Source organism: Artemia sp. Qi Xiang Cuo, chromosome 13, assembly GCF_049724085.1.
Source record: "Artemia sp. Qi Xiang Cuo chromosome 13, ASM4972408v1, whole genome shotgun sequence".
In the NCBI taxonomy this organism is placed as follows: domain Eukaryota; kingdom Metazoa; phylum Arthropoda; class Branchiopoda; order Anostraca; family Artemiidae; genus Artemia; species Artemia sp. Qi Xiang Cuo.
The window spans coordinates 41505904-41521315 of NC_142806.1; the positions used below are offsets into that span (position 1 = coordinate 41505904).

General features: G+C 35.9%; 1 protein-coding gene and 1 pseudogene across 2 annotated transcripts in view; one reads left to right on the plus strand and one right to left on the minus strand.

The window, feature by feature from the left end:
• The window catches only part of gbb (TGF-beta family member glass bottom boat), a 113644-nt gene that overhangs the window by 85451 nt on the left and 12781 nt on the right, over nt 1-15412 (minus strand). The gene's annotated exons all lie outside the window — the stretch shown is intronic.
• LOC148945292 (uncharacterized) lies at nt 399-15019 on the plus strand (annotated as a pseudogene).

The window sequence follows — 15412 nt, forward strand, 5'->3', positions numbered from 1 at the left end:
AGGTAAAATAGAGCAGATTGGGGTTAGAGGAGAGGCTCTACGATGGTTCCGGTCTTACCTTAGTAGCCGACGTGTTTATATAGGAGAAGATCCGCTGAATAACACCGTTGTCAACTTCGGTGTGCCGCAAGGCTCAATCTCAGGCCCACTGTTATTCCTGGTTCATGTGGATGACCTAAGTCGCGTTCTGAACCCTAACTCCAGGACTTCACGGTACTGCAAGTTATGTTGCGACCTAGAATTTTGGAGCAACGGTGATGAAGCGGATGAACTTGTGGCGTTCGCGGATGACACTACACTGGCCTCCTGTGACACCGACATGTCAGCGCTCCAGAGTAAACTTGAGGTCATCTTAGAAGAAAGTTACATTTGGATGGATGACAATTGATTTGTAATAAATGTTGACAAATCTAGCGTTCTCTTCTTCTCAAGGATTGGATCTCTTCGCCCAGAGGTATCAGGAATAACGACCTCTCGAGGAACGATCAGACTACCGAAAACTGGCTATGCCAGGTGCCTAGGTGTACTTCTTGACGAAAACTTATCCTTTGTACATCACATCCACGCTGTGGAGCTGAGGCTCTCCCGTAATCTTGGGATTATCAGGAAACTGAAACACACATTCCCTCAAAAAACCCTTCGTCTACTTTATAATGGACTTATCAAGCCTCATCTACAGTATTGTGCGTCAATTTGGCAGTCAACATTTACATCCCACCTGAAAAGGCTTGATTCAATCCACAAACATGCCCTGAAAATAATCGGAAATATGGACGATTTTCTTTCCCGTGAATCACCTTTTTTTCTCTGACTACCTCTCTTTCTCTCATGAAATTTAATATTTGTTGTGTTGTATCTATTTGAGTGCTTTTTCGCGAGCTCCTGCTGGAACTCAATTCAACACTGCTCCTTCTACTCGGACTACTTTGATTTCGTCTTTCATTATTTTTTCTTAATCCATTTTCTGAATCTGTTCGTTCTATATGCGTATTGTCTCTTTCTATATAGGTTACTCTAGCCTTTCCGTCCTCTTTTCTATTCTTTCTTATTTCATCTTTCTCAGCCCGCATTTTTTTCTTATATTATCGGAACTCTCTCTCTCTAAGCCCTCCATATGAGCTTTTCTTTCTATTTTCCTACTTTTTCTATGGGCTTCACTCGCCCTTTTCGGTCTTGATTTAATCTCATCTCTGTCCGACATAATTTCAAAATTCTGTTAACTTCAAATTACCTCTTCAGTCTAAATGAAAATTCTTTTATCATTTAACTTCCGGTCTCTCGCAAAAAATTGTTTTGACACGCAGCAATTTTAGCCTTATATTTTTGAATACTAATTAGTTTTGCGATATATTGATTCGTAAATTTTGCAATTATGATCTCACAAGGCATAACCCATAATATATCTTTATTATTGTTATAATTGATTCCGTTTTTTTCATTTTCTCTGTATATGTCATCACGATAGTCTACTCTCACTATGTAGGATAAATTGGCTAATCTTTTCTAAAACGCGAAATTCTTTTACTATCAGTGCTGTTGATAGCTTCTTTTGTTGCTGCCATTAATTTTCGTGGCGTTTAGCCGCTGGCAGTAATACCGGTAGGCCACAACACCACTGGCGTGGTAAAATACGGGTGTCACCCCTTATTGAAGGGGAAAGCCCCGTCCCCAAATTATAATGCTATGCCCGTGTCTACCACACCGGTTCTGCAAATATCGGGTTTGGTACTACCAGATTTACAGTATACCCTGTCCCCGGGTATGATAACGCGATCGAGTGGTCAAATGGCCACTTTCTAAGGCCAAATGTACCCACCTTGGGTTACGGCTAGAAAATCTCTTAACTCTCTCCTTGGAGGTAACAAACCTCCCTGTCAATATAATAATGACGGTACCTCGTAGCTCTATTCCTACCCCTCCTGGGTTACGGAAACTAGTACACAGTTTGTAGAAAATACCTTACTTTTATTCCTCCAAAAGGTCACAATAGTACCACAAAAATATATATATCCCCGAATGAGGTCAAAGCGCAGACTAAAAAATAATAATAATCTTTACAGCACTGTTCATATGGGTGGACCTTCGCTTGGCCCAGCCAATCATCTCCGTCCGCATTCAAACCCAATTCTACCTCTTAGCATTATCTTTCAATGACTCCCAAACCAGGAAGTACAAAAATAAAACTTAATTCAAAGCTTACTTGTTGCAAAACCACTATCGCTTAGTAACGGGAATTTAACCTGTCTTTTGAAATTATACTTTAAGCAAATGTAATTAAGAAAACGAAAATAGGTCATTTATCTGAAAGGAAAAGAAACAGGGGTGGAACCCCAACAGCCATTGTGTTCTTGAAATCCAGATGTCAAATAACTCTGGGGTTGACACAGTCCCCAACAACCCCCGGGGCGACGGCTGTAAGTTATGCAAGTTGTCTGTTATCAGCTTGCAAGGTATTCTATTGAGAAAGAGGGTTTGTTTGATCCTGGGTCTCTAAAAAGCTTAGAATGTTAAGGTGAAACTTTAAAGGAATGATTTGAGGGATGCCCAATAGATCAAAACGCGCTATGTACTTGCTGGTTGTCAAAAAGGAATGTCTGTAATATCTAAGGAACGGCCGAGGGTTTTCAGTTGAAACTTTCAATGTACATCAAGGGGATGCTGAAGATTGATTAGAAGGGAGGGGGCAACCACCCCCTCTCTTTCTTGATCTTTTTAGAAGCCTCCTCTCTTCGACACTGATTCAAATTTTCCTTTTGTCCAACCTCGTCAAAAGGTCTAATACCTATGCCTTCAACTGTTCGTTTTAAGTTTTAATGTCGCTCCTCACTTTCAGTTAAAAAAAACTCAGTTAACCAACTATTGAAAACCCTGCCCCTCCTTGACTCGTTGAAATCTAGATTCTTCATGATGAGTGGTCCCCCGTAACCCTCTCCCCTGGTATTCCTTGACCAGTGACATGCCGTGATCCGTGATAGCCTACATCTCTTCTAGCCATCTATGGTCCCCAGTTAACCATCCTAGTCCGCCATGATCCTGAGTCCCTCCATGGGGATGGAAGGCGTGTTCACCTCCATTTTTTGCTGATTTTCTTTGTCTTTAATTTGCCTTTCTTTCTTTAAGCAGTTATTTATCAATTCCTCGTTCTATTCTACATTTCTGTAACTAATGCTCAGCATGTGTTTTTTTTAGTCTAAGTCGTAAATTCAATCTAAAATTTTTACATTCAACATCGGAAAAAAAAGTGCTCTCTTTTAATCTTCCCCATGAAAAATTGTAATTGAACATCGAATAATAGCCAGAAAAATACAAGAAAAAAATTGACATGTGCTTACAAGATATTAAAATTGCATCGTGTTTAAAAACCCAGAAAATTGGATAGAAGCTGGTAACATAACACGTCACGGAAGTTAAAAGATGGACTCTTAGAGTTGATTAGTTGGGACATCTCCTTAGAATTAGCGTCTATTAAAATAAAAATAACATTCGTTTAGATTTTCTGAAAAGATATTTTCAGAAAAATTGAATTTAGACCTTTTATTCCGTAAAAGCTGAATACGTGAAGATTGCAATATCCTATGCAAAAGTGCCCACTGTTGTTTATAAGTTTTTTTTTTCAAATAGTATTATGTGTAGAGAACGAAAATATGCCCAATTTTAGATATAAAAAAATAGGGAACGCAACCTATCTGCTCCCTCCCCCTCAAACAAATCCTGGATCTGCCCCTGCTTGATGTAACAAGCCGTTTCATCAGTGCTAAAATAGTTTTCGTTAGATAGTCTATTCTTTCAAAATACTCTTTAACGAACCCTTTCACTCACCCCACGCATTAGTGTCCACATGCGCTCTCTCACCACAAACTTTCTTAAACCTTATATTGTACTTCTTTTTAAAATTCTCAAGCCAACTGTTATCAGGCTCAAAATTATCTTGTACCGGAGATATAGAGGTGAACTCCGACTTATAAAGCTATAGTAAAAATGGTGCTGTTTCATTTAATGGTACACACGAAAGAAGTCAAGTTCGGTTAATGCTAATGAGATAAAATAAAATAGGATAAATATATAAGAGTTTAGAAACAAATTTGGGCTATATATTTGTACATTATAGGGGTTGGAGGTAAAGCATAGCATGTATTAAATACGTAACCTAACTTAGGTACCTCCTCCTCACCCCAAACCCCAAAAAAATAGCAGTTAAAATATTGTAAATTCAATGAGAAACAACGCTTTGCGATCAATTGAGATGGCAATTACCCGCTTTACGGGTCTCCATGACTACATTCCTTGGACAGTCTATAGTGCTGTGTACCAATTAGTGCAACGGTACCGTAAAAATTAAATTCGGTGTGTCTACTGAATTTCGATTTATAGAGGTAGTTATTGGGTCATATCGAGTTACAGAAGTAAAATATAGCCAAAAAGTTATTTTGAGTTATGTATGTTTCTTTCTTCAATTTAGGCAGGTCTTTTCAAGCGGATTGAAAATCTCCTTGAGGATTTCGAGTTATCAAGGCTTGAGTTATCGAGAAGCGAGTGTAGTTATTTTTTGTTCTTTTTTTTCAGACCAGGGCACAGGGCACTTCGTATAGAAAGAGTTGTATTAGAAACTTCAAGAGGGGTTCATTTGTTTGGAAATGAAAAGGTTATAGAGCCCTTTTCAAAGGTCGGAAGTGATTGGAGGGCAACCAGCCACCCCCCACACACGAATCACTTCCCCAAACACATCCGATGAAAATTTTGAGATAGCCATTTCTTCAGCCTAGTTGAAAGGTCCAAAAATTAAGTCTTTGAGAATAAGAGCCCCTATGGTCCTCAGGACAAGGGCTATAAGTTATATTTGTTCCCCTTAATAACTATAAGGTTTTTATGGAAGGGGTGGTGTCCTAAATTTTTGATGAGGCTCATTGAATGGAAATCAGAAGTTCTTGTCCCCACTTATAAGAGTTAAAAGTGATTGGAGGGTAAATAGCCCCCCCCCCTTACGTCTTCTTTTCCCCAAATGCGTCTGATAGAAATTTTGAGATACTCATTTTATTCAAAATAGTACAAAGTTTATATAATAAGGTCTTCGTGTTTGAATCAACCCCTCAGCACCTGGGGGCAAGAGTTTTAAGTTATACCCCTTAGGCATATAAGGTTTTTATGTAAGGGAAGGTCGTATAAACTTTAGAAGAGGCTCATTTAATTGGAAACTGGAAGTTTTAATTCCATTTCAAGATTCAAAAATAATGTAGGGTAACCGGCGCATCTGATTAAAATTATGAGATTGCCATTGTGTTCAAAATAGTCCTGTAAGGGGGGGGGGTCTTCTCATGGTGATGACTCCATGCCCAAACTCAGCCATGAGACCCAAGAACCCCTAAATAAGCCTCAATAGACGAAATGAACCAAGTGAGAGAGATATCTTGACTAAAATCCTGATCATCGAAAATAAATAAACAAAACAACACAGGTATAAGAAAAACTAAGATTTTATTATTAAAGAAGATAACCTTCTAATTAATTGTTAATTCATATAAACTCAATGTTCAATGATTATGATTCATAATCGAAGATCATTTCTTGTTTTATAATTGCATGAAGTAAGGTTTATTATTATTTAAGGAAAGCAAGCATAATAACTAGTATATTAAGACTAATATGTTCCTGCTTAAAGGAACTTAATAATAATATTAAAGAATGGGATATATATATATATATATATATCCATTCACTAAGATATTAACATAATAAAATTAAGAAAGAGCAAGGAACATATTAGACTTACATTCTACATGCATACGAAAAGCTTGCGCAAAGCCAAAAACCCAACTGCCTTCTATGGTCAATCTCATGCTATATAAAAGGATATGTTCTGTCAACAAACGTATCTAAATTCAAACCTTCTAAGAAAGGGTGTATTGCAAAATAAGGAAACTGTCTTAAAAAGAGAAATGGTTACAAAATTAGTTCATCAGAAATATACTCTTAAAGAAGATTGGCTTAAGCCGGATACGACCAAATTCATAGCAACTTGATATTAATTCTAAAATTAGAAGGACATTTCTTACAGATCCGACCTTGTAATATAAGCTACATGTTGGAATACTGGAGCTGGCGTAGCTCCTGTATTAAGATTAGAAGCTTGCCCAAGGGCTGAGGCTTCCGGTTTATCACTTTCCCGAGGTAGGGACATTACTTAAGGAGAAATTAATTATAGCTTACCAAACTTAAGCAACCAACTAATCCTGTTTGAGTGAACTGGAACTGAGGAAAAGGCATCTATCTATACTCCAACAACCAACCATTCATTTACGAGGGTACCAAATTGAGCAATACCCAAATATAATTTGACTGTTTTTATTATGGCGTCTAGTCTTGTTTTTATAGATCTAAAAAAAAGCATAAGCGTACAGGCAAGGATTGAAGGTGAAGAAAAATTTAAGGGATTCAATTAATTTTGGTAGTTTAAGTATTAAAAAAATTACAAAAAGGATTTATAATAAGGATTCTGCTCTCTCAAAATTAAGCGTAGCATTACAAAGCGGCGCTTTTAATTCAATAGAAGCGCATCGCGTTTTCGCTGCCACCATTTTGTAAGGGGGGGGTCTTCTCATGGTGATGACTCCATGCCCAAACTCAGCCATGAGACCCGAGATCCCCGAAATAAGCCTTAATGGATAAAATGTACCAAGTGAGAGTGAGGTATTGATAAAATCCTGACCAGCGAAAATAAATAATCAATACAACACAGGTATAAGAAAAAATAATATTTTATTATTAAAGAAGAGAACCTTTTAATTAATAGTTATTTCATATAAACTCAATGTTCAATGATTATTATTCATAATCGAAGATCAATTCTTGTTCTATAATTGCTTGAAGTAAAGTTTTTATTATTATTTAAGGAAATCAAGCATAATAACTAGTATATTAAGACTAATATGTTCCTGCTTAAAGGAATTTAATAATAATATTAAAGAATGGGATATATATATATATATATATATATATATATATCCATTTACTAAGATTTTAACATAATAAAATTAAGAAAGAGCAAGGAACATATTAGACTTACATTCTACATGCATACGAAAAGCTTGCGCAAAGCCAAAAACCCAACTGCCTTCTATGGTCAATCTCATGCTATATAAAAGGATATGTTCTGTCAACAAACGTATCTAAATTCAAACCTTCTAAGAAAGGGTGTATTGCAAAATAAGGAAACTGTGTTAAAAAGAGAAAGGGTTACAAAATTAGTTCATCAGAAATATACTCTGAAAGAACATTGGCTTAAGCCGGATTCGACCAAATTCATAGCAACTTGATATTAAATCTAAAATTAGAAGGACATTTCTTACAGTCCAAAGAAGATATAGCAATGCCTCCAGGATTGACCAACCCCCATAGAGTAATAGGGCAAGGGTTGTTAGTTATGTCCTTAGGGCTTATGAGGTTTTTATATGAGTAACCGTATAAACTTCGGACGGGACTAATTGGATTGGAGATTTTATAGTCAAAAACCGTTTGAAAATACCCTTTTTAAAAGTAAAAAATGATTTGTGGGTACCCCCCCCCCCCCTTACGCTCATCGTTTCCAAAAAAAAAAAAACAGGATGTTAACTCAATACTTTTGTAGAAAGCAATAAGTGCGTGAAATTTGAATTTTCGTTAATGTTAATGAAACAAAACAAAATAGGATGAAATTATAATAGCTTATGAACAAAATTAGGCTATATATTTTCAATTTAAGGGGGGGGGGGTAAAGCATAACATATATTAAATACGTAACATAATCTAACAAAACCTATTTACCTTTTAGTCCCCCTAAACCCCAAAAATCTAAAGTTTGAATATAGTTCCTGAAGTGAGAAACCTTGTATAATGCCTATCTTTATACAGCGTCTCATATAAGTACCGGGTAATCCGTACCTGTTTTCGCAATAGACTTACCGTTTTCTACAAAAGTACCGTTAACTCCCCACAGTCAGGTCAAGGCCTGCATAATAGACAATAATTCATTGTTTACAAATGACATAAGTTAATGAGAAAGGTGGGCGTGTTTGACCTTAACTTTCCAAATTAAGGAAGGGTATTCAGGTAAGTATTTCAGAGAATGTTGAAAAAATTGTTGAACTAAATCAATACACGTTGCATACTGGCTGTCAAAAGGGCGTAACTCAGGAATGACTAAGTACACTAATTTGAAGCTTTTAGGAAATGATAAGCGAGATGATCAATTGCCCAAAAAGGGAATATTTGTACGCCATTAAATAAAAAAAAACAAGTTTTTTAAACTGAAAGTAAGGAGCGACATTAAAACTTAAAACGAACAGAAATTATTCCGTATATGAAAGGGGCTGTCCCCTCCTCAACGCCCGCTCTTTACGCTAAAGTTTTTTATTGTTTTAAAAAATAAAGTTGTGAGACAGAGTCAGACTTTAGCGTAAAGAGCGAGGCGTTGAGGAGGGGACAGCCCCTTTCATACACGGAATAATTTCTGTTCGTTTTAAGTTTTAATGTCGCTCCTTACTTTCAGTTTAAAAAACTTGTTTTTTTTTATTTAATTTCTGATCGTTTTTTAGTTAATGCAGCTTTTATTTGCATAAAAATTTTACTTTTCTTTTGCTAAATGGATGTCTTTACAAATTAACTTACGTAACTAAATTCTATATTCGTATATTTTTCTTCTGGCAAAAAATACTAAGTAGCAGATTTTTGCAGATATGAGCTTGAAATCTATGTAATAGGGTTTTCTGATACGCTGAATCTGACGGTGTGATTTTCATTAAAATTCTTTCACTTGTAGGGGATGTTTCCCCCCTCTTTAAAAAATCGAGTAAATTTTCTCAGGCTCGTAGCCTTTGATGAGTAATACTAAACTTAATAAAATTTATATATTTAGGATCAGCATTATAAACACATTCTTTTGATACATTTATTGACATCAAAATTTCGTTTTTAAAAGTTTCGATTACTATTGAGCCGTATCGCTTGTTTTTTTATTGTTTTTTTTATTACGTATATGTTATTACGTATATGAAGGGGCTCTCCCCTTAGTCATTACCACGCTCTTTACGTTAAAAGTTAAAAAAAATTTTGATTCACAAACCCCTGAATCACAAAGGCCGTTTAATTAGAATAGATAGCTCTTTTGAAAGCACTAAAAATAAACTGTAGCGTAAAGAGCGAGGTATTGACTTGGGGGAGAACCCCCTCACATACGTTATAATTTCTGTTCGTTTTAAGTTCTAATATTCCTTCTTACATTTCAGTTGAAAAAACTTGTTTTTTTTTATTTAATTTCTGATCGTTTCTTAAATAATGCTTGGAAATCCGGCGCCCCCTTTATAGAAATGTCCCTTACCCCAAAGGAACATCCTCCACGGAAATATTCTCCAGAGTAACCCCCTCCTCTAGCCCCCCTCCAGAAAAAATCCTTCCTGAAAATGGTTGTATACTTCCCAATAACCAATAAATAATGCTGGCAAGTCCGGTGCCCCCTTCATGGCAATTTCCCTTCCCCCATGAAAACTTCCTTCATGGAAAGATCCTTCCATATAGCCCCCGACCCTCTCCTTCCCCCACCTACCAGAAAAATCTCCTCTGAAAAAGTCTGTATACTTCCCAATAACCAATACTATATGTTAACATTGAGTAAAGTTCATAACTTTCAGCCCTCCCCTGGGGACTTTGGGGGATCAAGTTATCCTAAAAGACATTTTTATCATATTTTCGACCATGCTGAACAAAATGGCTATCTCAAAATTTTGATCGGGAGACTTTGGGAAAAAAATGAGCGTGGGAGGGGGCCTAGTTGCCCTCCATTTTATTTGGTCACTTAAAAAGGTCAATAGAACTTTTAATTTCCGGTCCAATGAGCCCTCCCACGATATTTTAGGACCACTGGGTCGATACAATCACCCCTGGGACAAAAAAAACAAACAAACAAACAAACAAATAAACACGCATCCGTGATCTTTCTTCTGGCAAAAAATGCAAAATTGCACATTTTTGTAGATAGGAGCTTAAAACCTTTAAAGTAGGGTTCTTTGATACGCTGAATATGATGGTGTAAATTACATTAAGGTTCTATAACTTTTAGGGGGTCTTTCCCCCTTTTTTCGAAAATCAGGCAAATTTTCTCAGGCGTGTAACTTTTAATAGGATAAAACTTGATGAAAGTTATGTATTTGAAATAACAATTAAAATCTTATTTTTTTGATCTATCTGTTGGTATCAAAAACCGTTTTCTAGAGTTTCGGTTACGATTGAGCCGGGTCGCTCCTTACTTACAGTTCGTTACCACGAACTGTTTGACTATTGTTATTAAAACTACCACAACTTCTACTACTACCACCATCACAAAAACTACTGCTTCTGTAGCAAGTACCACCAAGGCTTAGGAATTGAAATAAAACATCTGAGGAAACGTTGGGAGGGGGCAAGTTGAACTACATCAAAACTTACTCTTTGCATACAGATTGCTGCCACGGGGGTATCAGCCGTATTTTTGGAACGGCTTACCGTATCAAGAGGAAACTTCAGGGGCATCATGAGTGGGATGCTCAACGGACCAAAAAGCAACAAGTACCTGCTTCTACCGCTATTAATGCTGCTGCTAGTACAATTACTACTAATACTACTGGTACAACACTACCTCTGCTGCTACTGTTCCTATAACTACCGTTACTACTATGATACTATTACAGTTTAGGCTAAGCTAATGAAGATGAAAATTTTACAAACTATGATGGGAATTTGAATTAAATCATTACAGAAGGGTGGTGCAATTTTACAGAGGGGGATTGACAAAAAAGTAACATATGCATGACAATCAAAATACCTATGATTTGTTTGTATTTTTTATTGGGGGAGTAGTGGGAGCCTGGGGGATAGCTAACCCAAGGCTCTTACTTTGGACTGTGTAATCCTATATACTGATAACTTTTTTGTGACACTAACTTCATCAGTAGTGTGTAATATGTCAACCTTCCTGTTAACACTTATCTATGGAGCTCGGTGCTATGAACTATTTGATTCTTGCTTTTCTATTTTTCTCCTTTAGGCCATATTTAGGTATTATGCTTGAAATATAAGAAAAAAGGCTATGAAATCAACTCATTTTTACTTTAAATTTAAAGACTTTTCTATTAAAACTCAGCTTTTTAAAGCCGCCATGCGAAACATAAATTATACTATAGAGATTACAAACATTAAAAACAACAGAAAACTATTTTTTTTTTTTTTTTATTTACAAACGGGTTACAATAAATAAATAAACAAACATCTCATTTAAAAAAACACAATCCAATGCATTACTGCATGCCGGACAAAACCCGAAAAAAACATTACAAAGTACATTTATAACATATATACATATTATAACAAGTACAAAGAATGTTGACCTTTAAATAGAAGCAATAAATATTGACGGCATTATTAATTTCAGAGGTAACGTTCTAGTGCTGCCTGTAATAAAGAGCCACAAGCCTGCAGTGTCTTGTGTTGTTGTTTTTTTTAGACTCTCTATGGAAGGGGAGCTCTTAAAAACTATAGAAGGAGCTCACTTAATTAGCGACTATATTTTACATGTCCTTTTAAGGGTATATTCTGATTGACAGAAAACCAGCCCCTCTCAGTAACACCAAAAGACATGCAATGAAATTTTGAATTATTCATTTTGTCTAAAACAGTTGTAAGGTCTAGTAAATTTGCCTTCAAAGATGAAATGGTCCGCAGAGCCACTGCGGCAAGTACTGTAAATAGTACATATTCCTGATTGTTCAAGCATATGTTTTATAATGGAAAAAAGGTGCTTGTTGGTTGATTGGTGTCTAATTGGCTCAAAACTTTCAGGGTTCGTTGTATGGATCTAAGGAATCAAATGTTTCGTTCTAGGACGGGAGGGCGTAGAAGGCTCAGAAATGGTCTAATATCTTTTATCATGGTCAGTTTTAAATTTGTAGTCATGAGTTTTTGGACCATGAATAACTTAAATTAAAAACGAAATAATGTTACATCATTCCCTTGAAAATGGGGTCTTTGAAAGGGCCAAAAATATTCCTTTATGAGTATCAAATGGGTTGATAAAATCCAAAATATTTAAAGGCTCAAATAAAAAAAAAACTACTACATCGAGTTTAGGTCCCAAAAAAGACTACTATGGGGACCAAAAGTAGAATTTCCCGAAAATCGATTTACATGTTGCTGATTACCTTTTTACAAGATTAATTTTAGTTGTACGTTTGTTGTTAATAGGTTGTTTATATACATATTCTTTTATAGATCGTAGAGAAAAATGTGTGTCTTGAGCAGTTATGGAAGAGAAGCTACAGGTCTTCTTCAAGAAAAGCCAATCAATCGTTCATCTGCTGCAGATTTTCTAAATCGGTTTTCAGGGAATGTTCAAATTTTATCTGGCTCAGGTTTTACACCACAAGATGTTCTATCAAATATATCTGAAGAAGAAATGAGACAGATACTGGAAGACGTTGTTTCAGAGCTAAATGACACATCTATGGATGCTAAAAAAAGTCCTACAGATAATTCTTTTGTCTCTCGGCTTAGTTCTGGTCTTGCACGATATGGTGTTTTCTATGGTACAGACGACTCTAATTTGCTGCTAAAAGCAAAGGTGCCTTTACTTGAACTCCCAGAAGAAATTGAACTCCTCGGAAGTTCTAAGCCAATTGAATCGAGAACTATCTATTCTAACAGTACTGACCAGTCCAAAGATGAAGTAAGTAGATTTATAGAGAGTGGATGGACCATTGGTGGTAGTATTAATTTAAAGTTACTTTCAGCTGGAATCAAATTTGACGACAAGAGTTACAAGAAGGATTGTTCCTCAAGAAACACTAAGCTAGAAAGCACTGTTTTCAATAAGCTTGCAATTTATCCAGCAGGAGCTTTTAGAATTCCCACTAATCAAATGAAATTAAATAGTGAAGCTGAGGCCGCATTGGTCAGAATAGATACGATTTCAGAAGCTGAAGACTTTCTGCGCACTTTTGGGTCCCATTATCCAGGCGACATTCATCATTACGGAGGCATAGTACATTTATCATGCGAAATTACAGGAAGCGATTGTTGCTCAGTGTCTGAATTAGAATCAAATGCAGAGAGAGTTTGCGGCCACGTTATTTTGGCAGGGACTAAGAAATGGTTTCAAAGCAAATGCCGATTACAAAAAAAAATGAATATCAACAGAAACAACAAAAGGCAGGAAGGCAATCAAGTAAGAGCATACATTTGGCTGTTTATGGACCACAAACGGCTCCTCCTTTGTTTTGTGAACTAATCAAAAAAACACCTGAAGAAGCGGTTATCATAGATAGAGGAGATCTTAAAAATCTTATTCCTGTGTGGAGTCTTGTGGGTAATGAGCTAAAACATCAAGCTGAATTGATCAAAACTGCCTGGATGAGATTAACAAAAGATATAAAATCCCAAGACATACAAGATCTTCGTTCTCATTAACGTAACTATGATTTGGAGCTGGCAAGGAAAAATATGCTGCAACTCCCGGATTTGCAAAGACAGCAAAAGAGGAAGTCTTCGGCTGAAGATAATACTGTCCAAGACGCACAAAAGACTGAAGAGAAAAACCAAATGGAGTCCTTAACTCCTGTTATTAGCGTTAAAACTGACTTAACAAAGCAACCTAAATTGAATATACCAAACAGAGAAAATATATCCAACCTAACGCAACAAAAATTTCTTGAGGAAAGTTTAGTTAGTGCATTCGTCATTGATTGTCCTCGCGACTTAACCAATGTTTCTTATAGAATGCTTCACCGTCTGGAACTAAAATATTGTAATTTACCTGATGAAGGATCAAACAATTTTTCAGAGTCTGAGGAAGATTTCTGGCCTGAAATTGAACAAATAAAAAGAGAACAAAAATTTGATGTTTCCAACCTTCTCAGCATATATTCAGTCAGAGATAAAGTAAATATTTTGCGACTTCTTCTCGAATCAAGATTTGCTATTCCTATATGTTCCAAAGACACTATAGAATTGCTTAGAATCACCCAAAGATTAGAAGAAGATATATTCCTTGGGGAAGACCTAAAGCTGCCCCGAATTGCTATAATTAGTCAAGTAACCTTTGATAGTTCTGCTGGAAAAATTATGGAAGATCTTTTCCATTTAAAAACTTCTCTAAAAACTGATGAGACATCAAGCATGGAGGTTGGACAGGGTTTGGTCTGCTTCGAAAATGGAGATAAGAAATCTTGCATCGTCATACATATTCGTGGTGATTTTAAACCCTATTGGAAATTCCTAACAGAATTCACTGACTACTTAATAGTTGAAGACGAATTTACCTTTAAATCAGATAAAGTTTCTCATTTTATGGGCACATATTCTCATGAAAAAAATTTGCCACAATTCATTTCCATATGGATCCCTAACCTTCAAAAAGCTCTATCAAATCACCGTCCCTTTTGTCTTATTGAGGGTTCATTTGATTATTTCAGTGGAATCCAGCGAAACCTCCAATTAGGAGTAGTTTTTCGCAAAGTTGGACTGCACGCCAACTCATTGTATTCAATATTTCCTGGCGAAGGCTCTTTAAGTTCTGATATCAATAATCTACGACAAATGTATATGGATGTTTCTATATGGATGGCTTAGAAGATTATAGATCAAAAGTGTTCATATTGCAAAAGAGTTTTGCAAAAGAAGGGGAGTTTAGAGAAAAATTAAACGAATTTGAACTTGTCAATGACAATGGCAGTCGTTTAGATATGCAGAAGAAAATATCCAACGAAGAAAAGTTCCGTTTCAGTAACAGTAAAAAAAACGACCATTGCTGAAAGTCTTGAAGTTGTCATAAACAAACTTAAAAGAAACGTTGACTTCCATAAGGATTTCCCCAATAAACCCTGATGAAAAAAGGCAGCTGTGCACCTTGAAGCTTGAAAAGTCTTTGTGACACCAAGGTGGTTTTTGTCATGTCAATATTAGAGTACACCATCAAACAACCTCTGCTTTTGTATTGTGTTTGAATAAATTAAGTGCACTAATATTCCATTTGACTACTGTTTTGATTAAAAAAAACATTTCTATACTTAATTTTTAAAAGGGATTGGTTTGATCCCAAAAACCCCTAGCTTTTCTTTCGAAGCAAGAGGGAACAAAATAAAATTATTTTAAGAAACATATACGCAAAGTTTTGTTCTATTTTGTCGAAACATTTTCTTTCTCAGCGTGTCCAAGAAAATGTTTAATTTTAAAGCCCATTTGCCATAAAATAGGTAAATCTATAGGACATATGAGACATTTCTGAAAGTCTTGGAGTTGTCACAAACGAAATTTAAAAAAAGATTGACTTCCATAAGGATTTCCCTTGCAAACCCTGATGAAAAAAAGCAACTATATACCTAGAAGCTTAAAAACCCCTTGTGGCATCGAAGTGGTT